Consider the following 24,000-nt stretch of genomic DNA (forward strand, 5'->3'; position numbering starts at 1 on the left):
GAGTCCCTTTTAAACTTATTCAACATTTCCACACATTAGCAAACCTTATCTCCCATCAAAGTTCCTTCTGAATGAATATTTGAGAGGAAGGTGCTAATTTGACGGGGGTAGTGCTAATTGTGCACAGTAAATCTGCAGTTTGGCTACTGCCCTTTTAAAAATATTCTGATTTTCAATGTGTGCCTTGTGAGCTGTTGTGTCCTAAATGTAACTTGACTATTGCACAGGTTAAGGCCATTTGGTAGTCTAAGTTCAAGAATTACTTTACCAACTTTGTTTTCTCTGTCTAAAGTTTTAACCAACTTTTATTGATCATGGGGGCTTAATATGTGGGTTGATCACTTTGAGAAGATGGCATATACCCCTCCTTGAGGCACCTAGAACTATTAATTTGATAAATGTATCTGAACTGACTCTCATATCACGGGTCTTATTTTGACTGGCTTCTAGCTGATAAGAATCTTGTGCCAATGGGTTTTCTGCCACATTTTTTACCTGGTCGGATCTTGCCTTAGTCTCTTGTGCATTCAGTTAGCTTGGTGCGGAAATCAACGCAAGGTAACTAATCAAAAGAATATCTGGAAACGAGACAGCCGGAAATACAACACTAGAATGTGTAAAACTCTTCTCTGTGACATCCTTCAGCAGCGGCGGGCGGCACAGGTAAAAGCGGTTGGGCGGGGCAGGGAAGGGCTTAGCAGGGGGAAGCCAACAGAGGATGGAATTGTTATTATTTATTTAATTATTCTGTCGTCTTTCGACTTTACCCCCTTCTGCCCCACCCCGCCCTCGCCCTGCACCAGCGCCCTACTGCCCCATTGCTCCTGTGCCAGCCGCTGCTGTCCTTCAGATATCAAGTCTTTCAGTTTGAGAATGAAGCAATAACCAGTGTGGATGAGTAGGCTAAAATATATGATCACATGCCAATCAGAATTTGCCACTACAGCGTATTTCAAAACAGAAACTGTTGCTGTTGTACGGTAATATGATTTTGGGGATCTAGTAATTGAAATAGCGTATAAAGGGGGTCAGGAGTCATATAAGCTTGTAGCTTTGCACTAATTGACTGATATATCTTCATCCAGAAATGGGCAAGAGCAGAACAGGTGAAAGATATGTGAAGCTAGTCGTATTTGTTATGTGCAACTCTAAAGCTTGCCGCTCAGCTCGAGAGGAACATTTTTGGATACGAAAAGGTGTGTAATAAAGCATCCATTTTGAATAAAAATGCACTCTTGTGTAATTTGTGCCCCTGGGCAGCCGGTAAACTTGCTCTGCCCCCAGGGCGGCACATTGATGTGAAAGCACAGAGCAGCTGCTCCCTGTTTTCCCAGTGCAGGCAGCAACCTGCCTGACTTTTAAAGGGGATTAGATAGGTGCACTCAGTGACTGAACCAGCCTGCAAGGGGATGTCTGGGTGGTCCATAGGTCCCCTTTTCTCCCCTCCAGAGGGCTGCTTACAGGAGGCACACTCACAGAGCAGCACCTTGCAGGTGGCGCACTGTGAGTGCGCCCCCTGAGAGCTTCTTTGCCTCTGCATCTGTAATATGGCACAGGCACATAGGCAAAATAATTTTCTCATTGAATAGGGCATAACCCTATGCAAATAAAGAAACACCCCCTGAAGGTAGTGCTGTCGCTTTAAGTGCACCATCGGTATCACTGAAGGAGACGCACAAGCATCTGTGCCCACTTCTGTAATACCAAAGTGCCCAGGATGCGCACGCAAAGGCGGGTGCAAACACCCGCAATCACAAAGGCTGTTGCAATAAGTGCCCCTGGGGCACTTACTGCAACAGCCTTTATGCAGGAGCAAATAAGTTGGTACTTCACAAATTACAGATGGTACAAATGTCACCAGCCCGACTAGTACTAAAATGGCCCAAGAGTTCCTCAGCATATGCAGCACTGGAAGCACTACATTAGCTACCCATTCACAAAATAATTCTGTTTAAGATGCTGATAATTACTTTTAGAATCCTTCATTCATCAGGACCCCACTACCTTCGACCTAGGTTTGCACGCTATGTGCCACGCCACACTCTCAGATCGTCTGAAGTAAATGTACTAAAACCCCCTGTTTTCAGATGTGTCTCAAAAGGGGGGGGGGGAATCAATTGCAGTGATGGGGACCAAGGCCTGGAACCAACTCCCCAACCACCTACAATTGATCCAATCAGAAACCCTTTTTAGGAAGGCTCTGAAAACCTGGATCTTTACGGCCCCTTGAGGTTCTGTAATTCTCGAGACTGACTCCATTTTATATTGTGCCACCATTTTGTGTTGCCCTCATGTAGGCCTGTGAAGATAGCCTGGCGAATAAAGTGGCCTGGTCTTCTTAGTTCATGTATACATTAACTAAGGTTTCTTTTTGACCCTGAAATTAACTGTAAGAAACTGACCTCTTCCACTGAAACTGACCTCGCAAAGCCAATTTCCCTGACCGATCTTTGTCTGAGATTGCCAATCAATGTTCAGGACATTGTTAACTTTTAGTTTCCTTGCACATGCCTTATCTTGTTCATCATCTGTTACTGTTTCTTTTTATGTTTCTTCATTACATGGGTTATGCTTTCAATTATAGGTTTGTCCGGCTTTTGGAGGTTGAATTTGGGACATTCCTAATGATTAACTTTTGGGTTGGGATACTGTACATGTAATCATGCCATGCCCTGCAGTGCCATCTAAATCAGATTAACCTTGTGAACTATGTAATTATAATGTTTTGCCCATATCCTGCTATAACCCCAAAGGCTACTCACCTGCTGACCCTCCAGATTTTCCATTTGTTTAGGAATGTAATAAAAAGTTAACTGATACAACTCCCTTACATGCCTGGGGCAGGATAAAGAGTATATAATATGTGAAGTGAGACCATTCGGGCAGACTGCCTCATTCAGTTGCTAAGGCTTCTGTGTGACGTAGTCTCACTCATTTGAGTTTAATAAAAATGTTCTTTTATATTTTCAGCTTCTGTGTCAAATTCTTTATTATTGGTTTGAATGGACTAAGTATCAGTGATACCCCTGAGAAGTGGATTTTTGATTTCTACACCCTGATGTTCTATACAAAGCACTGATCTTAACCATTTCCCAGTCTCAGTCTCCCTGTCTGCTAGTGACCCGCTTAGCGCCATGATGCTCCTCGGAGTGTAAGTTGCACTTTACAAATGCTTTCTAACATAATATAATAACATTGTAATACGGTCCCTGGTGGCTTTATGGGCAATTTGGTTATACCAGCCCCAGGTGCACTGACCAATCCTGCAGCCTGTGGAGGCCTCAATCTTGGTCAAAGCGGCAGGGACAACCGTTTTGTGTAGTTGGTGATGAAGCACAGGTCCCAGTTGCCAATTCCCATCAAACCACTGATGAAATAAGCTTGACTGATACTTGCCGCTAGTGATTTGGTTTTCGGTTGAATATTACTCATATTACACATATAGTAATTGATTTGGTGGAAGGAGGAAGCTAATTCAGAGGGATCGTGGGTTATCGCCTATCGGCTGCTCCCAGGATTTCATTATCCCAGCCAGCATTAAGTTGCTAAATCTAAAGACGCCCACCTTTTACCAACACCATATAGCTTCAATCTCCACCTGTAAACCTAAAAGGGCTCATTCCCTTATACTCATACACGGATACAATTGGGGAAACTGGAACTCCTCTTTAAGTATAATGTACCTAACATCCAGAATGAGTGGAAACTTATATCTAGTATGCTTCAGGAGCTTGGAGATTTTTAGAAAGATTGGGAGCCGAGTATCGGCTTGTCAGAGCATTTGCTGGAGGTAGAAACTGGCAGGGTACTTTGTGTTACTGCCTGAGTAATCCAAATCGAGGAACACTGCTTGGTAATATTTCCTAATGCGCTGGAGCACCAGGCCCCCATCTTCGATACTTGGTTGCAAAAATATCAAATTAGTACAAGCCCTTTTCCCTTGCCACAGGAAGTGGCATATTGCTTGATCTATCTCATTAAAATTGGATTGATGATCTTTAATCATAATATTAGAGAAAATAAAAAGGAACAACAGAAAAATTACTATTTTGATTAATGCATCTCGCCCTATGATTGTCAGGTGCAATGATTGCCATTGCATTAACAGACAGCGCACCTTATTAAGGGTGGCAATATAATTTAATTGGTATAAGCCAGTGAAGCTAAGTGAGAAATAAATGCCCAGATACCTAATAGATTAGACAAACAGAAGGCCCTCTGATTTTGTATAATGTATTTTATAACCCCCGATGTCTGTAAAAGTCTGGATTTTGACAAATGCTGTGGAGATGTACTGCTCCTTTGCGGATCATGTAGTTTGCAACAAGCTTAATCTTGGATGCTCCTTGCAGGGGTGCCCTAAACAGGTGATCTTGTTGTAATGCAGCTGCCAAAGGTTCAATGAAAAGGGCTAATAGAACCAGGGACATAGGGCATCCCTGCAGTGTACCTCTTCTAATGGCCACAGATCACACAATTTGAAAATTGACTACCACCTTTGCATCGGCCTTACTTTATAGATTTTCCAGTAAACAAACAAGGGGAAGCCAAAATGAAGCATGATGGCAAACAGTACCTCCCATTGCACAAGATCAAAGGCCTTTTTTACGTCAAGCATGATGATGCCTGCCTTGATATTATTGCTTGAAAAGGAATCTATTGCCTGCAGCAGGAAATTGGTGTTTGACAAGATCGATCTTGCAGGTAAGAATCTGCTTTGATCACTGTCGACCACAGTTTGTGCTAAAGGAGCTATCCTGGAAGCTATGATGTTCATGAAAAGCATGTAGTCACTATTCAATAGACTGATTGGATGATAGGAGGCAGGCTTCTCCAGTGGTTTGTCCACACATCCATCCAGAATTTCATTGAATGGAATGATTCAAAATTCAACAACCTGGGCCACAAACAGCTTACAAATGTCAGCAGGTAGTCTGTCACTACCGCATGTTTTGCCATTTTGCGATGTTTTGATAGCATCTTTCCCTTCAGCAAGTCTAACAGGGGCTATAACTGAGGCTTGGAGATCCCCAATGATCAAAGGCAACTCGATTGACCACAAATACTCATCTATTTATACTGCTATGGTTTTACACGTGGAAGCGTACAAGTTTGTGTAATGCTCTAAAAATACTTTGCCAATGTGATCGGGTTGATCAGCCATTTGGTTCCTAGCCTCATCATAAATCGTTTTAATGGTCTCATTATTCCCTTTTTTCTTAATAGACAAGGCCAGAAAACGCCCGGCATGCTCGCTGTCTTTGTAGTACTTCTGGAAATACGTATTTGGTTAATGAGATCCAGGGATTTTAAATTATCTCTAAAGCTTTTGCTTGCTTCTGCAACTCTAGTCCCTGAAGCTTGAGAATGGACTGCAGAGTAAGCAAGCGTGGCATGATCGTGATCGAGCTGCATGACTAGTGTCTTTTCCTTCCTTAGCTTATTGATTTGGGCTTTGTAGGAAATCGCCTCGCTTCTGAAAAAAGCTTTACAGTCCCCCCATACTGCAAAAGTGGAAGCTAAACCTATATTTCTAAATCAAAAAGTCATCTACGACTTACAGCATAACCATGAGTCTACTATCCACAGTCAGCAGAGATTTATTGAGTGACCATCGAGGCCGATCGGCGTGATTGCCATTCACTACTAAGTCTATCTAGGGGACAAAGTGGTCTTTAAAGGGGTTTGAAAGTATGCAAGTTTTATTCCTGGCCCATTGATGGGATACTAGGAAGAAACCAACTCTTGAGGCTGAATTGAAGCGTTTAGAGAAATAGGTATATTCTAACGCCTGTGGATTATCTATTTGCCAAAGGTCTATTAAAGCTAGATCACTAATTGCTTTAGCTAAAAAAATGTGACGCCTTTGGTTTATTTTGCTGTTTGTTACTGCATGAACATTCTAGTCTAACATTCTGCATAATGTTGAAATTTTCCCCTATTACTAGTAATCCATTCAGTGGGAGCAGGATATTGTAGACTTCACTAAGGAGGAGGGGTTATAGCATCCTCAATTGGGCCATAGAAGCTAACCAGGTGAATACGTTGGTTCTGAACCCTCGAGCTTGACAAACTCCACCTGGCCTTAGGATCTCTCACCACCTGCTGCACTTCGCCAGGGAAATCCAGTGAAATTAAAATTTCCAACCCACTAACTGCTGCGCTGGATGACGCGTAGAATGTTTGTGAAATAAATCTTAGAGTCTTGGGTAGTTTGGCCAATGCCTTGAGATGAGTCTCTTGAAAAAGCATAATCTGTGTTTTGGGCGCCTTGAACCACTCTAGTATAGACCTAAAGTTAACTGGGCTGTTGATATTATTAGTGTTACAAGATACTACCCTATTAGACCTGAGATTCATGGAACAGGATTTTCTACTGGCTTAACCAGCCACCTCTTAGCCTTCCCAATGCAAAGTCTTAAAGATGCACCACTGGATTCCTCCATCCTAGGAGGAAGATCATAAATGGCTTCCATCCTAGACACTTGCAGCCCTGGACAGCAACAGCTGATTGTAACAATATACTTCATCAGAAAAACGAACCCAGATCTCTCAACCTGAGTTTTCCTGACCTAAAATGACCTGAAACCCCCAGCCCCACCTGCTGACCCTGGAGCCGACCCATCCTAGGCTCTCTCAAAAGCAGTAGCCCACCACCCTTGTGTGCCCACTCCCCCATTCTACATACTCTTCCCCTGAATAAGTACCCTGGCATGGCACTCCTGAGACTGCAAACAAGGGTAACTGACAGCTGCCTAATCTATAACAAAGTCACTTGGTCTTAAGCTGAAATGGGTTGACCTGTTGCACATATGCAGCACTCAGACAGTTCTGCTCAGTAACAAGGAGAAATATTATATCAAATAGTGTTGCCTCTTTCCCCCACTCCTGGGTCAGACCTCCGGATTGTATGTAGAAAGGGCCTCTTTTACAATATTTTGCCACACAGCAGCACAGCAGGCCTTCCTGCTGCGCTGCAGTGAGCAAAAATAAAAAGGCAGGAATGCACCGCATCTACAAGATACGGAGCATTCCTGTCTGTGCCGGCGCACAAACAGCAGCCGTGCACGAGCGCAGATACCTTTGCGTGCCCTGAGGGGATGATTGTTTTTGTGGAGAAAGGGACAGCTTCCTGCACAAATATAATATTAAAAGGCATGTCCCTCTTTCTATACGTGCTGCAGAATGCACCCACAGCAACACTCATGAAACGCCCCTTTCACTCAGAGTTATGTGTGAAAGGGAACATATTTACAAGGCAATGAAAAGTCAGGCAGAGTGACTTTACATGAACTTCTAAATATGGGGATGCCCATTGTGCTGCAGATGTGTCAATAAAAGTGACGCACCGGCGGCGCAATGGGATTCTAAAAAAGCCCCAAAGTCTTTAGGCTGGTCTACTGAATAAAAAATATGTGATTGACCCTTATAGAGGAATTTTAACATAGACTGTTGGACAATGCCTGCAGGTGCCCCTTGGCTCTTGAAGTTGTTAATCAGCCCTATAAAGTCTCTTTGCTGCCGTGCAGCCAATATTGACAATTCTGAAATATTCTGAAGCAATAAATATCTGAAGTGGAGTACACTTTATTCTTGATGGCTTGAGACAGGATGCATTCTTTGATACGAAAATCACCAAAGTTCACCAAAATGGTACGTGTGTATTTAGCTTTGGAGGGTTGAACTACTGAGACACAGTGCGACAGGGTCACTGTAAGCTCCATGTCTTTTGCTGCCATTTCAGGGCACATGTGCTTGTTAATAAGGTCCTGAATTAACTTGGTGACTGTCTGACCGTTTTCACTGCCCTGTGTAACTCCTACAAATCTCATATTAGAACGGCAAGATTTATTTTCGCCATTGTCTAGTTTCAGTTGAAGTTCTGTCAGCTCTAATTGGATCTTGGAAGCTGTAGTTTCTGGTTTGTACCTAAAATCCTCCAAGTCTGAGGCTCTTTGTCCACTTGAAACACTTGAGAGGTAAACAACTGACCCAATTGCTTCTTTGTCTTTTTTTGGGCGTCCTCCTGTGAGACTTTCATTGCCCTGAATTCGCGTAACATTTGATGCAGTATAACCTCGATTGGGGGTGGCTGGGCCAGAAGTGATAATGGAGCTTGAGATGATGCTACAAACTGGGGCTGGGCCTGAGACCGTGAGATTGTATGGTCACCAACCGGGTTCTTGCTCATATCTAGGAGATTTCCGAACACCATCTGAGGAGCTGTAGCATTGGGAGGGGTGGACAAGACTGCTGAAATGTGTTGCTGGTACTCCAATGTCTTTGCTAATATTGCATGTCCTGCTACGTTCATGCACTGAGTCCAAAGCCTCCCTTTCCTTGTCCCTTGGGGCTGGCAGCCGAGAGCATGGTGTCTGCTGGTAGCCCATTTGAAAATGGTGGATTATCAGCAAAGTTGTACAGAGGGCATTTTCCAGATGAGGATGTACCATTGGATTATCATCTAGCGCTGGTGCCCGTCCTACACTTCCAAGACCGGGTAGATCGAGGGCACAGCTCTGGTGTAGTGAAGCAAGACAACTCTGCTCCACTAGGTCCTTCCCCAGTGGCCCCCTGTTTTTTCAATGCCGCCAACTCCTGAAGATTCATCTCCTGAGGCACATGATCTGGGAAAATGATCTGCTGTGTCTCTTACAAAGTGCTAGCGCCCTGCATTCAGATAGATGCTGTATGGTTGCGGCTGTTGTTGCCCCTTGCAGTTTTGCCAGGTGCTCGCGTCTCACTGAAGTGTCTCATGAGAGTCGCTTCATTGGATGTCAGAGGTGGGAAAGTACCTGCTACTTAGAAACTTCGGGCTCAGGTATGGTAAGGGTAATGCCCCAGGTTCACGAGGGGGTTGTAAGCTGCATCCGTGCTACACGAACCGCCTGTGCAAACCCCCACGAGTTCCTTCCCCATGGGGGGAGGGGGGGGGGGGGCTAATGAACCCTCCCAGGCTGCTCCAACACCCGACCACAGCCAACCTTATTAATTTGGTTCCAGTGTAGCTGATGACTCTGCCGTAAGGTGCTTGAGTAACCGTGTTTGACTGTACCTCCTTGTATGGATTTTGCTCGCTGATTTTATATTGCCTCGTACACTCCCATGCTCCTCACCCCCCACTCAAGAGACTATTCCTTCAGCCTTCCCATATTTGCAAGCAAAGAAGAACAACAAAAAGACCCCTCTTGTTTCTCTTTATATAACAACTAGCAGCCCGCCCCAGCGTTGCCTGGGGCAGAAAGGGGCAGGGAGCATACACCCGCTCCCGCACCGACTCCCTCCCGCCCAGACTCACTCGCGCCCCAACTCACTCGCGCCACCCTCCCGCCCAGACTCACTCGCGACCCCTCCCACCCAGACTCACTTGCGACCCCTGAATTGTTCTTCTAATCCTAAACCCTTTGCGCCCCAGTACCTCCTCCGAAACTGCTGCCTCCACACCTTTCCTCGGGCCCCACAAAGATCCCGCAACCTTCGGCAGCTCCGAGCCGCGCAGCAGATGTCAGCGGCAGTAATTCCTGGGGAGCAGAGGATGCGTTCCAGCAACTCTCCGGGCAGTGCGCTCAAGCGCGGACCCTCCGCTCCACCGCACTCGTTGCTCCGACTCTCAGAGCCGTAGACATAGAAGAGAGACACGGCCCTGAGAGACTGAAATCGAGGCATTACTGCACCGCCCTCCTACTTGTCGTCATCACGCACATCACGTCGCGGCCAGCGCTAGGTCCCAGCCGACGCTACTTTCAGGGGACTACTTTGTTTAGAAACGTTATTTTTTTATTTACTTTTAAAAAAAAATGTATATAGCCTATGTCCATCTACACACCCTGACATTTTCATAGATGTATCGGGTGTGTAGATTGGCGCTGTGGTTCCCGAGTTTACCTGGCCAAAAGGTGCAAGTTCTCTCTTTATAATAGTAGTATAGATCAGAAGGGCCACTTGACAAACATTCCTTGGCCAGAGCAACCCATTGCAGAAAGAGGCATGCACTCCACAATGCTAGAACTGTTTAAGGGTCTTACCCCAGTGCCGCAATCTAGCGTAGATAAAGTCGTGGTGCCAACAACTTCAGTGACTTCAGCGAGCTACTAAGGAGCCCGCAACTCCAGCTGGCTTTCACAAAAGAGGTGCAGGTGTGGGAGACAGATCCCTTCTACCTGGAGAGCTCCCTGCCAATGTAGCCTGCCTATGATGAGCCGAAAGCAGGCGTGTTGTAGTAGCAGGCTCAGATGAGAGGCAAGGTGACCAAGGGCCACCAGTGGCACAGAGCAAGACATGAGCTAGTAACAAACATGAGCGAGGGATGAAGAGAGAGACGCTCACTGCGTTTTGCCGCTACGACTGTCCTGTGACAACGCATCCAGCTGACCCAATCCGCAGCTTGGATTGAGGGAAGCTTGGAGCTTCCTCCTTCTGGGACCATCAATGCGATAATGCTGCGGTGGGTGAGCGAGGACTAGGATTGCCGATGCCAGGCTACCGCCGGGCAGCAATGCTTTAGACACTCGCCATCTTGGTGCGCGCCCTCGTTAGCCCACAACCAGTCCCTCAGCCACAGAGCATGAAGAGAGATCTATGTGGCCTTCCGCCGCATGGAAAGATTGAGCTATGTGCCTGTTGGATAGCACCTGGGATTGTTAAATACTCACTCAGACAAAAATACACACACACTCTCCTTTCTGTTTTGAAGGTTTTAAAACATGGCTATTTTACAAAATACCGTGTGTTTTAAGCACCCCTCACAATCCACACTCCTTTCCCTTTCAACTGACCCTAAAGCCCCCCTCATGTGCTGCTTCTCACATAATGATGAACATAATATGCCTGCTTGGTTGTCGGAAAATCTGAAGCTCGCACCCCCTGTTTCTACCAACCAAGCTACACCGCTGTTGAAAAATTCAAGCACCAAGTTAGCCTAAACCATATGGGTTATTTCCTGGCATTATAAAGCACTGTTATTTTTAGTCACAAAAAAGTGGAAATAGTGGGGTACAACATATCTTATTTGGGATACTAGAAAGTATGAAAAGAGTGTTGCACTAATTACTCCTGAACAAAGATCTGAAAAGCTCCCGAAGTTACTTAGAACTTTCAGTTGCCATGTGTGTTTTTATGGTTCATAGAGTACCAGACAGGCTTCCATGAAATGCAGACCGTTCCAGGAACATCCCGTAAAACACAGAACATACAGGGCTTGGTGAACTCAAAAGCTGCCAGTGCCTGTTCAGGGTTAAACCTCACCGAAAATCCAGCAAATGGTCCTGTGCTGCCTGTGAATGACTGTTGCAGTTCTCACCCATTCCAGGGACTCAGCCTGGCAGGTGTGTGCTGAACAACATTCAGGAAGTACCATTCGGCTGTGCAACGTGCAGTCCAGCTTGGACTGTGCTAAACAGATGTCTACGACTTCAGCCACAACACTGTAAATATGTATTAAAATCATAAGCCAGGATGACTCAATGTTTCGTACTTTTATGGGTGGAATGTTAATAAAAACAAGAACTAATTGCATGTGGGCTACAAGAATCACTATAAATACCTTTTACGAGTGTAGCCTGGGCCCGATTCACAGAACTAACTTAAGACAAAATCCTAAACTTACTACCATTTTGGTATTCACAGAAGGCACTTACTCATTTTGGTATTCACAGGAGGCACTTACTCATTGATGAGTAAGGGCCTTCTGTAAATACCAAAATAAGTAAGTACCTTCTGTGAATACCAAAATGGTAGTAAGTTTAGGATTTTGTCTTAAGTTAGTTCTGTGAATCGGGCACAACATATTTTGGATGATCTCAGGCTCGAGAGTAACGTGCGCCACACTGGCCTCCATTTTGGTGTTTGCTGGTAATTCCAAACAGGAGAGAGAACAAGACCCCTCCTCTGTGTAAAGGTACTTGCTGAGCCATTCTTTCTTATGTGCGGCTACAAACTCCAGCCAACTCTGCCTTTAAGTTTTAAAAAACGTGCTTCCGACCTTGCGTTGGATTGCAGTGAGCCAGCACAGACTCTCTCTAAAGTTAAATAGATGAACACGAAATTATGTTCCTACAGACCAATGCATTTAATAAATATGAAATATGATGATCCCACTATCTTTGGGGTACATTTCAGCATTGTCTGTTTCCCAAGTGCAGGATTCGATTTCCTTTGCAATCTTAAGGTAAACCTGATTTAAAGAACTCCCTCTTACCTACCCCGACTCATCGCGATTGATTGATCCACAGTCCTTGCGACACTTCCATCAGACCCACCATAAGTAAGGAGCCTGGATAGTATCTTCAATGTGGAGCTCTTGTTCAAGAGTCATTACAGTGAATAAGGGAACTAATTTGCAGCTCCCGCTTCCCCCAAAAATCCTCCAAAGATTCCAGGCCAGCTACTGGTGAACATAACAAAAGACTTGATCATGACATGCACTGATTATTACAATGTCATCTTTATATGCCTCTCTAAGAAACTCATTGACAAGCTGCAAAAATTACAGAACCGAGCAACCAAAATGTGTCTCAACATAGGGAAACACAACAACTCTCAATGCATTTGAGTCACCCGGCTGGTTCTCAGTGAGTACTGGCATCAAGTTCAATGTCAAGCCCACTAGGTGAGAGGCCCAAAGTACTCATGAAAGCTAGCCTTAAAATTACGAACATACCAGGTGCCTACCCTCAGCTTCTGATTTGATTTGATGTGGCAATTTATAAAGCGCAATCAAATGCCCAAAGGCGTCAAGGCGCTAATGCAGTTAATCTACTGAGGAAGGAAAAGAACAGCATGATCCATGCCTTAAGAAGGCATTACAAGGAAAAGAGCTGGGTCTGCACACCTAACCATCTAAATAAACCTGAAACCTTTGAACATCGATGTAGGTTCTCTTGAATTCAGGGCCTTGGTGTATGGCATGCCCTGTGTCCCATCCTGAGAGTGGAATCAAACAACATTCCGTTCAGGGGACACCTGAAAACGGAACCTCTCAAACTTGCCAACAGCTGAACACCTCACAGAAAATGGGTAGGTACTGAAGAGCACGTGACGAGGATCAGACCCCACCACCACTCAGATCGTATCATCCCATCCAGGAGCCAGAGGGCTCAAAGGGCTTCCGCCCCATCCCCTGTTATGTGTGTCAACCCGGGCTGAAGCAGCTTCCCGGGCTCACACAAACAGTTTTTGAGCTGCTGTGGGCTGGTGTCTTATCCCAAATGCACCCGAGTACTTCACATGTTTTTAAAAGACTATTTACTTGTTAACGAGGCTTTGTTGTTTTTTCACCCCTTCTTAGAGCCCCTGCATCTCCACTCTGACTATTGCTGGAAAAATTAGCCCCACCACCCGAAAAATGTAATAACCCCCTCTCCCAACCCCTCCCCCGCCCGAAATTTGTCTGGTTCCATCTGGTGTTTGAAGATGACTTTCACGACAGGACTATCAGTGATCTGAAGAAACTGAATGGGGATATTCAGCTCTTTTTCCAAATAGCTACATAAATGCATATATAGCCTCTGATGCAGTGTCACAGGGAAAATAGCTCTGAGGGTGGCCCATAATACGCTCAATCTTAATGGTGGTGAAGAAACTCAATCACCTCAACCTATCAAGGCTAGCAAGTAACATTTTAAACATTCATGTAATGTTTGCATGAAAAGGGTGTCTTTTCAGACCTATAGTTAAACCCATTTTTATAAGGATGATTAAGCTCTCGGGAGGAGTGGCGCTTCTCTGCTGTGTGATAGGCCTGCTGACATTCCAAGACCACCTAGAAAGAAACTGTAATCCAATTCTATTCAGGGAGCAGACTTTGCTAATCGGTGGGGTTGGTGGTGATGGGTGGGTTTAAAAAAAATGTTGAGAACAGGTTAGAGGTTGGAGAGTCCAGGCAGAATGTATGGCTCGAATGTACACTTTGGAAATTTCAGACTGCATCTGTGATTCCTGTGAACATTTTTGTTTTCAAACGTATAGGTGGTACAAGAATTATTCTTTTCCCCTCTTTTCTGCAACTCTATTGTTTTCCGTTTCTCCCCTTTTTCATTCTCTCTTTCTCCCTTGCAACTCCCACTTCCTCTTTCTACGTCTCTTGTGTTGCCTCTCTCCCTCCCTTTTTGTCCCTCTCTCCACTAACTTCGCTATCCTCATCAGTTGCCTTTCTCTATTTGTTTGTCTTCTTTTCCTCTCTTTTTCTTTTACTCTTACCCGCTCTCTTTTCATTTGCTCTCTCTCCTCTCCCCCTCTTTATTTTTTTACTTCCCCATCAACACCCTTTTGTGCTCCTTTTGTCTTCCTCTTTTTGTCATCCCCTCTTTCTCGCTCCCTCATCTCCCTCAGCTCTAGATCTCTTTCTCTCTCCTTGTTTCTCCCGTTCAGTGCCTGGATCCCTCACAACAGGAAATGCCATGGTTTGGGAACCGTCCCCGCAGCCCAGCCGGCCCTCCTGCTCCTCAGCCCCCTCTGCGCCAGAACGGCGAGGCATCCGAGTGACTCTGAAAAACAAGCGCGTGGACCGTCCTCAGAGTGTTTACACCTTTTATGAGTGTGCGGAAGTTGTGCAATGTCTACAGATGGAAAAGAATGAAATAACAGGCCGGCCTCAGAAGCTTTTCAGGGTTTAACAGAAGCCAAAACAAGGTCATTAATTTTGTAGGAGCCGTCGGAAGGAGGCAGGCCCTCGGCTGAATAAGATCCCAACACATGGATCCACTGACAGTAACAGAAACGGTGTCTCTTTACTGCACAAACCACAACCAAATCCTCATCAGACTGTGTGCCTCTCAGTTCTGTGGGCACACTTCAAATCTCCCGCCTTTCTCGGGGACACGCTCACCTTCCCTGGTGGCTCTGGGCACACTAGCGACCATGACACCCATCATCAGACGGAAGGCAAAGAAGAATAAAAAAATAAAAAACAAGTCAACAGGCGTTTTCCATCTCTGCACTCTCGATCTGGGAGAGCGTTCCCCTGCCCATCAATCCTCCCCCAACCCCACCAATTCAGGAAGCCGTCGAAGATGCATCTCTTCAAAGCACCCCACGCCATGAAGCAGTAAACAATCCACTGTTACTGCTACCTCTACAATCACTTGTTGGGTGTATCCTTGCCTTTGACCCTGTACAGCACTCCACTGCCGTGTTGGTACAGAGTCCTATACAAAGGCCACACATATACATACAGATCTCATTACCAACTCATCACTTCTTTGTTTCAGACATTACATCCTGAAGTGTGTCTGCATGTTGTAGACGGGCAAACCACTGGAAACTTACAGAAAAAAAAATACTCTCCCTCCAGGTGTGTCTATGAAGGGTCTCCTCTGCCTTGACCACCGCTGTATCATCTGTTTTATCTCCGGGGCCTGTTTCTCGCTATAAAAGACCCTGCTTACCTTTTAAGACCTACTTGTCCTTTCATTTCCTGCTGCTGGCAGTGTGTTTCTTCTGTGAATTGTGTTCCTGGTTTTGCTGGCTTCCTGGCCCCTGATAGATCAATGGCCTGTGTTAATCTGGCATTGTGTGTGCTATCATCTCACTGGGCACGAGGCTTTGTGGCGCTGGTTCCAGTGTTTGACCTGCCCTTCTTTGATCCATGCTGGGCTTGGGTTTGAGAAAGTGGTTGATGTTGACATCTGGTTTCATTAATGGATGTAGATTCCACACCCCCAAGCTAGCAGGGCTGATATTGGCTGTCTCCTGTGTGCTTCCTGCTGGATTTGGGGCAGGGGTCTATCTGCTTGATGTGAGGGGAGACCACTTCACTGGGGGAGAGTTGAGCTACTCCATTTTCATCTTGCTGGGCAGAGACTTTTTTATCTTTCCACTATGCTCCCTGCTGAGCTTGCAACTTGTGAGATGCTACCCTGGTCCCCGTGAATGCTCTACTTCCGATTGAGCCTTATAGAGGGTTGCCTAAAAGGGCTGTTGGACATTGTACTGCACCTTTGATCAGGAGCATCGTGACCCCCCTCCCCTCTCCGATTTATCAGCTAAAGCGTGGGTGGAGTGTTTGATGGACCCCTTTGTCTGGAGACAAAGGCTTATAAAAAAAATTGAAAGGGTGGGTGGTTGGTTGGTGGAGTGAGTGAAAGGACCGAGGGATAGATGTGTTTGTGAAAGGGTGGATGAGTCAATCAAATCACCCATGAGGGTCTTAAGGCGATGTATGAGTGAAAGGGTAGATGGATGAATAAAAGGGTTTATGAATGAATACATGAATGAGTGAAAAGATAGATGTAAGGATGGATGAGTGAAATGATGAATCAATGGGTGAAAGGGAGGATGGATGGATAAAAGGATGAATGAGTGGAAAGATGAGTGAAAGGGTGGATGAGTGGATGGAAGAATGGATGGATTAATGAATGAATAAGGGAAGAGATGGATGTAAGAATGGAAGAGTGAAAGATGGAATGGATGAATGAAAGGAAGGGTGGATGGATGATGAATAAAAGTGTGGATGGATGGCTATGTGAAAGAAGGAAGGGATTAAAGGGTGAATGGATGGATGACTGAAGGCAGATAGATGATGAGAAAGGATGGGTGGATTAGTGAAAGTATGGATGGGTCGGTGAAAGGGTGGACATATGGATGGAATGAAAGAGTGGATAGATGGATGAGCAAAAGGATGGATGTATGAGTGAAAGGATGGATGCTGGTCATGAACCCACCCAACTTTAGATGCTATGGTGGGCTGCAATTCTTGATGGGCCTCTTCTGTCTGCAACTTGGCAGACAAATGGGAGTTAGTGAGGGAAAGGATGGATGGATGTGTGAGTGAACGGATGGATGGGCAGCTGGATGGATTAATGACTTAAAGGATGAATGCAAGTTGCATTCAGTGAAAATATGGATGGATGAGTGGAAGGGTGGATGCATGAAAGGATGGATGAATGCATGAAAGGGAGGGTGGGTGGATGAGTGTAAGAGTAGATGGAAGATAAGAAAACAATGAATGGATGGATGGATGAGTGAAATGATGGATGGCTGAGTGAAAGGGTGGGCAGGTTAATTGATGGAAGGGATGAGTGAAAAGGGGGATGGACAGATGGATGGAGTGAAAGGGTGGATGAATGGCTGGATGATTCAAAAAATGAATGGATGTAAGGCTGGATGACAAAGAATGGATGGCTGAGTAAAATGGAGGGTGGGTGGATGGATTTATGGATTAATAGATGAATTAAAAGGTGGATGGATGAGGGATGAGTGAAAGCATGGATGGATACGTGAGTAGATGGATGGATGGATGGCTGAGTGAAAGGCTACAAGGATGGATGTTTGAGTGGTTTGAAGGAAGGGTGAAAGGATGGATGATTGGAAGGCTGAGTGAAAGGATGGATGAATGAGAGTGAAAGGGTTGTTGGCTCAATCAATCAAATATTTATAGAGCATGGCAAATCACTGTGAGGGTCTCGATGTGATGGATGAGTGAAAGGGTGGATGGATGGATAAAAGGGTGGATGATTGAATGAGTGAAAAGGTAGATTGACGTAAATAATTAATTTACTCTCTTAATTTCTATGCAGGTAGGTACTTAATCAATAATAACTCAATCAAAATGAAGGAAAACAGAGTCCGTGGTGTAAGAGTTTCTAAGGGGTTTATTCCTCATAAAGGAATCAGGATATCATGTTCTGACCACCACACAGGGTGTCAGAAGGGATAGAGCGCTACATTTTATTAACAGTACATAGCTTATATACTTATTTCATTCCATAAGTAACAGTGCAAGAGGCGTAACAGCTGAGAGAAGACAAGATAACAATATTACACGTGGTACATGTACGTAATCAAGAGGCGTGAACTAGAGGTGTGTTCTGGAAACGTCACTGATAGGTGTCACAAAGGGGTGGCACTAACAGAAAATGTGGCAATGTCAGCAGAAATCGGAAGCTTGGATGCGCGCGCAGCTGGATGACGTGTAACTGGAGGGGTGCAGGGGACTTGACATTTACACTGACGGAAAGAGACAGAAGTCTGGCATGTCAGATCAACTTGTGCTTCTATCATATCTGATATCTGATGTTTAGGAACTAAGCTATCTGGGCAGAAAGGTCTCTAGAGCAGAAGCTATTCTATACTTGCTGTGAGTGCGTGTATAAGCGCCTGGGTGTCTGTATGAGAAGCGTGGGGCAAGGGGCCTTCCATGAAAGCATGGCAACGGAGCTATGAATTACTTGCACAGAGACAGGTCGGCCCTTTAGCCCTGTAGCTGAGGAAGGATGTTTACTGAAACTAGCAGGAAGGAATGTATTTTCGGGGAGGGAAACAGATAACTCGAAGGTTATAGTCAATCTTGGCAGGCAGCAGGCTGAGCTGAGCACGGAGGGCCGCGCTAGAAGTAAGTCAGAGTTCACGGGTACGGGGGCTGCCTGGGCAGAGATTTCTCGGAGTCGGAAGCCAGAAAAGAGGCTCGGTGGCAGAGATTCAGGGCCTACTTCAGCCAGGGCTGAAAAACTTAGGAGTACACTACAAAAAGACGTTGGCATAGCATACTTAGGAACGGACCATCCAACCCATTCATGGTGGGTCTGAAAGAGGACAAGTTAACGTTGGACGCAAATGTATTTGCGTCTTCATAGCTGGTACAGGAGGGAAGTTACATGCACTTTAACTCGTACATGGAGTCGGTGGGGTACGCGCTAGGGAACATAACTTGACCATAAAATTTATATTACCTCATTCCCTCCTTGTTCCCTACGGACCCTTCATGATATATCGATCCTCATGAATCGATCAGTCTGTTCTTGTAACATTATATGTTCATCTTTCTTTCTTTGACTGTTTGAGAGACAACTGGAATGCTCAATGCAGGATGTGGCACACAGTCCACAAATCGCTGGCCCACACTGTAGGCACAGGCAGCAGCTGAATACTATAACAAGGCCAATGCCTAGGAAGGATAAGATCTTCCATCCCCAAGCTGTTAACGTAGTCCAGAACCAACCGGACCAAGTCCAGGTGCCTGGATTCTGATGTATCTGATTTGCAATTTTATGCAGACGGGTAATAGCTTGATAGACAGATGGTGCATTTTGTGGAATGAAAACACAGCAACTTGACCCGATGACCTTACAGGCTCCACCTCTATCTGCCAAGATGACGTCAATTACAAGACGATTTTGAAGGACAACAACCCGCATAGCAGATTGCTCCTCTGTTAAGTTACCTAAGGCGGAGGCAGTTTCATGTACTACTGCTTCAAGTGTTCTGGTTAATCTGCGTATTAATTTACTGTTTTGGACAGGTCCTAGGAAGAAAAAGAATCCTTTATTGAAATCAGTGTACTGTTCCCATGCCGTTTCTGTGTAGTCGACAAGGGGAATATCTCTTTTGGGTCTATTCGGTGCTAGATTCGTATTTCTATGGTAATCAGGGGGAGCTAGAAAAACAGGTGGCAGAAGGAATGCAATGTAACAGGTACCATCCCAATCTGGAGGCAAACGTATGTATGCGGTATGACCACAAACAAAGTAGGAATGACTGGTAGCTTTAAAGGACGATTTACCATGATCACTGAACTCGACCACAGTAGTGCATTTACTATGACCTACGTGTACTGAACCTTTCTTGCTAACACATAATTCACCTGTGACTGGTAATACTAACATATGGGGCAAAACTGGAGCAGCTTCGGATTCAACAGTAAGGATCATAAGGCTAATTGTGTAATTACCTAATCCATATACTTCATTTTCTAGATCAGTTCCTATTCGAGTGGGAAGTCCCTCTTTATCAGGGTAACAGACGTTGAGCAGGACTAAGTTCAAGTTTCCCCAAACCCAGCCCCCATCGAAAACAGCAATATCAGGATCTAAGGAATTAATTATTTTAAACCATGCTCCACAGGAACCATTGTGAGTGAACGGGTACGGAAAGAGGGGCAGAGCTCCCTTGTAATTCTGGTAGGGAGGGAGTCGGCCACATATCCAACAGTCCGTAGCATTATTTGTCTGATGGGAGTGATGTAACATACTAATGAATGTATTGTTGCGCAGCGCAAGTCTGTAAGAGAGTTCATGTGCAGGAAGTTCACTAAAAGTGTGTTCAGCAGAGACATTGTAAGCAGATTGTTCACGCCTGAAAATAGGCCAATATATAGGTAGCAGAATGCTGGCAATAATAATTAGAATACTTAGAAAAAACATTATTAACAACGTCACTATACAGTGACTACGCAGTGATTTGTAGTAAGTACGTTTCTTTGCTTCTCTCTCTCTCTCTCTATCTCAATCTAGGGGATACATGTCAGAAACTATTTAACCGATTCACCTAGGGGAGGACTTAAACAATTAAACTGTCTGACTTGCTAGATCTGAGTTTCATTCGATATAGTTCTTGGGGAGTCTTTTCTCGTTCGGTAACGGTAAAGTCTTTCGTTTCAACACAGTCTTTGGTGGGGGTGGACGAGTCAGAGTCCTGTTTCAGTCCGTTTTTTAGTTCATTGCAAAGTTTGATGTGACTCGTATGGACCCACCCCTTTCTCCCCTCGATTTTCACAGCGGTCCTGGTGGTGAGCAGAACGGTCTTTGGGGACTTCCAGCGGGGCTCCAGCGGACTTTTCCGGTCGAAATTCCGGACGAGTACCAGGTCCCCAGGACGGACCTCATGCGCCTTCACATCGGTATTGTCAGGGAAGGCTGCGGCAACCTGTGAACGACATGATTGGAGTGCAGACATCAAGGAGGCAAGGTAATCTGTCAACATATTACAATCAACATCTGTGATTTTCTTCGGAATGGGCGTCCCCCACATATTCGGTGGTCTGCCAAAGACCACTTCGTACGGGGATAGCCCTGATCTAGAATGGGCGACCATTCTCATGTAGAATAGTGCCACGGGCAGGGCGACTATCCAGTCGACCCCTTTTTCCTGACAGATCTTGGCAAGGCGGATTTTTAGTGTCTGATTATGCCTTTCTACAAGGCCTGCTGCTTCGGGATGTCGGACACAGTGGAATCTCCACTGATATCCTAGCAAAAGGGAAACCTGTCTCATCAACTCGGACGAGAACGGCTGTCCGTTATCTGAATACACGACACGGGGCAAACCGTACCGTGGGAAGAATTCACGAACCAACTGTCTGGCAGTGGTCGGAGCAGTGTAGTCTGGGACTGGGTATGCTTCGGTCCAACGGGACAGAGCACAAACAATTACAAGGACATATTTAAAACCTCGACAGCTATTCATCTGGATATAATCCATCTGGAGGACGCTTTTACCTGGATTGAACTGACAACAGATCATGCAAGTACGCACTTTCTGTTTTGCTGCTGCTCGTAAGTGTTTGTTGTACCAGAGATTCTGTAAACTGTCTAACATCGCCTTCTCTCCTAGATGGGCCGGACTATGTGCTGTATTTATCATGACTTGAACCATTGCGTCAGGGAGAAACCATATAGATTTTCCCTTCGTCACCCAACCTTGATCTGTCTGAATCCCTCCTAGTTCAGTCCATTTCTTTATCTCCTCTGGAGTAGCATGTGTCTGGATGTCAATTACGTCTAGGGCGGGATCTCTAACTGCCATACACTTTGTTGGTACTATTGTTTTTGTTATGTCAGTAATCTGGGTGTGAGTTAGTGCTGTATATTTTGCTGTCTGGTCTGCCAGGTCGTTACCCTGGGAAACAGAATCTGTGACTTTAGTATGTGCCTTACACTTCATGACTGATATGCCCGAGGGCAAATGTATTGCTTCTAACAGTGCTTGAATGAGGGGGCCATGTTGTATCTTGGCCCCATGGGAAGTCAGAAAACCTCGTTCTTGCCAGAGGACTCCGAAGTCGTGTACAACTCCGAAGGCATAACGGGAATCAGTATATATGTTAACATTTCTGTTCTTGGCTAGAATACAAGCTCGGGTCAGAGCGATGAGCTCGGCTGCTTGAGCAGACAGTGTATCAATACGATGTGTTTCTTTAACTTCGGTTTCAGTGGTCACGGCATACGCGGCCACTAATTCTCCTGTACTTGTTCTCATGCATGAACCGTCCACATAAAGTGTCAGGTCTGGATTTGTCAATGGGACATCTGTTAAGTCTCGTCTAGGCTTAGTTACTGCATTAATTATTTCTATACAATCATGTGGAGCTGGATCTGTCATAACTGTAGGTAACAGTGTTGCTGGGTTCAAGATACTGCAACGTCTGATTTCTATGTGTGGCTGGAATAGTGTTAATTCATAACCTGTCAATCGCGCTATAGTCAAGTGTTGAGTCTGGGTTCTGTTTAACAAAACCTCTACAGAATGTGGAACTTGTACTGTTAACTGATGACCTAGAACAATTGAATCGCTCTGTCTGATTGCTAACGCTGTTGCTGCTACTGACTTTAAGCACGCAGGGAGTGCTTGGGCTACTGAATCCAATGTACTAGAAAAATAAGCACAAGGCTTATGTGAACCTGCTTGATCTTGAGTGAGGACAGACAACGCTGTACCATCACGTTCTGTAACAAAAAGTGTAAACGGTTTGTTGTAACATGGTGTCGCTAAAACTGGTGCTTGACATAAGGCTTTCTTTAAGTCTTCAAAAGCTTGTGTGTGTTCCTGAGTCCAAGGGAGGGCAGTCGAAGTCGCTGCTTCCTGTGTCGTTAACTGGATGAGTGGCTTGGCTAGAAATGCATACTGGGGAATCCATTGTCTGCAGTACGAGGTGAGGCCTATGAAGGCCCGCACTTCCTTTTGTGTCTGGGGTTGTGGCATATTTGCAATTAACTGAATGCGATCGGGAGTGAGCTGTCTCCCCACTTTGGACAGCAAGTGACCCAAGTACACAACTTGCTGAACACAGAATTGTAGCTTCGAAGGAGACACCTTGTGTCCCTTGTCGGCCAGAAAGTGTAGAACTGTCAATGATGCTTTTTCACATTCGGGCTCACTTCGTGCGGTGATCAGCAGATCATCGACGTATTGTAGTAAAGCGGTGTTAACTGGCATTTGAATACAATCTAGTTGTCTCTTCAGTGCTTGACTATAGATGCTGGGGCTTTCTGTGAATCCTTGAGGTGCGCGCGAAAATTTGAAACTGCGTCCATTTAAACAGAATCCGAAGAGATATTGGCTCTCTGGATCAATAGGCACGCTGAAGAAGGCGTTCTTGAGATCAATTACAGTGAAGAACGTTGCTTCTGAATCAATAGCAGTCAATAAGGATGAGATATCGGGGACCACAGGATACTGTGGGATAATGCATTTATTCAATTCTCGAAGATCAATCACCAGCCGATATACTGGCGGTGCATTGGGATCTGTACGTTTAAGAATCGGAATGATGGGCGAATTACAGATATTGGAGTCGGTCTCGACGACCACTCCTTGGGCAATGAGCTCTTCAATGATTTTCAGTAAAGCCACTACAGCATCGGGTGGTAACTTGTATTGTCTGATTCTGGGTAATACAACACCTGCCTTGAGTGTAACGCGGTATGGTGTAATGTGCATACATCCTACATCTGTTGGGCCTTTTGCCCACAAGTAATCAGGTACATTTTTTAATCTGACGTCAAACTCACGCAGAACATAGTGACCCTTGAAATCCCGCAGAAAGAGTCTAACTCCCTCCGGGGAACAGCAGATTATAGCTCCTAGAGCCTTCAATGTTTTAATTCCTAATAGATTTTCTGGACATGATTTCGTGAGTAATAAGTCTGTAACACGTGATAATGGACCCACAGCCAGGGGAACTGGTTCGGACACTTCATTTACAATAGGCTGTCCCGAAAAACCAAGGGAAACATTTTGTGAGCCTGAGAGGGGTGCCCCTGGAACTTCGTCATGACTTATTGTAGTGCGACTTGCCCCTGTGTCAATTAAAAACTTTCTGTCTTTTCCCAATACTTGACTGTGTACATAAGGACCTTCTTGATCTACAGGAATCTCAATAAGAGGCAAGCCACCTTCCCTCTCTAGGCTGTTTCATGTATATCGGGAATATTCGGGGTAAGCAGACTGGGCATACTGGTACATCTGTTGTGAAACTTGCTGAGTTGCAGCAATGGGCTGTGGCTGTGG

The 24,000-nt window shown here is 45.2% G+C and overlaps 1 protein-coding gene across 1 annotated transcript in view; it reads right to left on the reverse strand.

The window, feature by feature from the left end:
• Window positions 1–24,000, reverse strand: part of ANTXR1 (ANTXR cell adhesion molecule 1) — a 487,726-nt gene that overhangs the window by 88,547 nt on the left and 375,179 nt on the right. The gene's annotated exons all lie outside the window — the stretch shown is intronic.

This window comes from Lissotriton vulgaris, chromosome 11 (assembly GCF_964263255.1).
Source record: "Lissotriton vulgaris chromosome 11, aLisVul1.2, whole genome shotgun sequence".
Lineage (NCBI taxonomy): Eukaryota > Metazoa > Chordata > Amphibia > Caudata > Salamandridae > Lissotriton > Lissotriton vulgaris.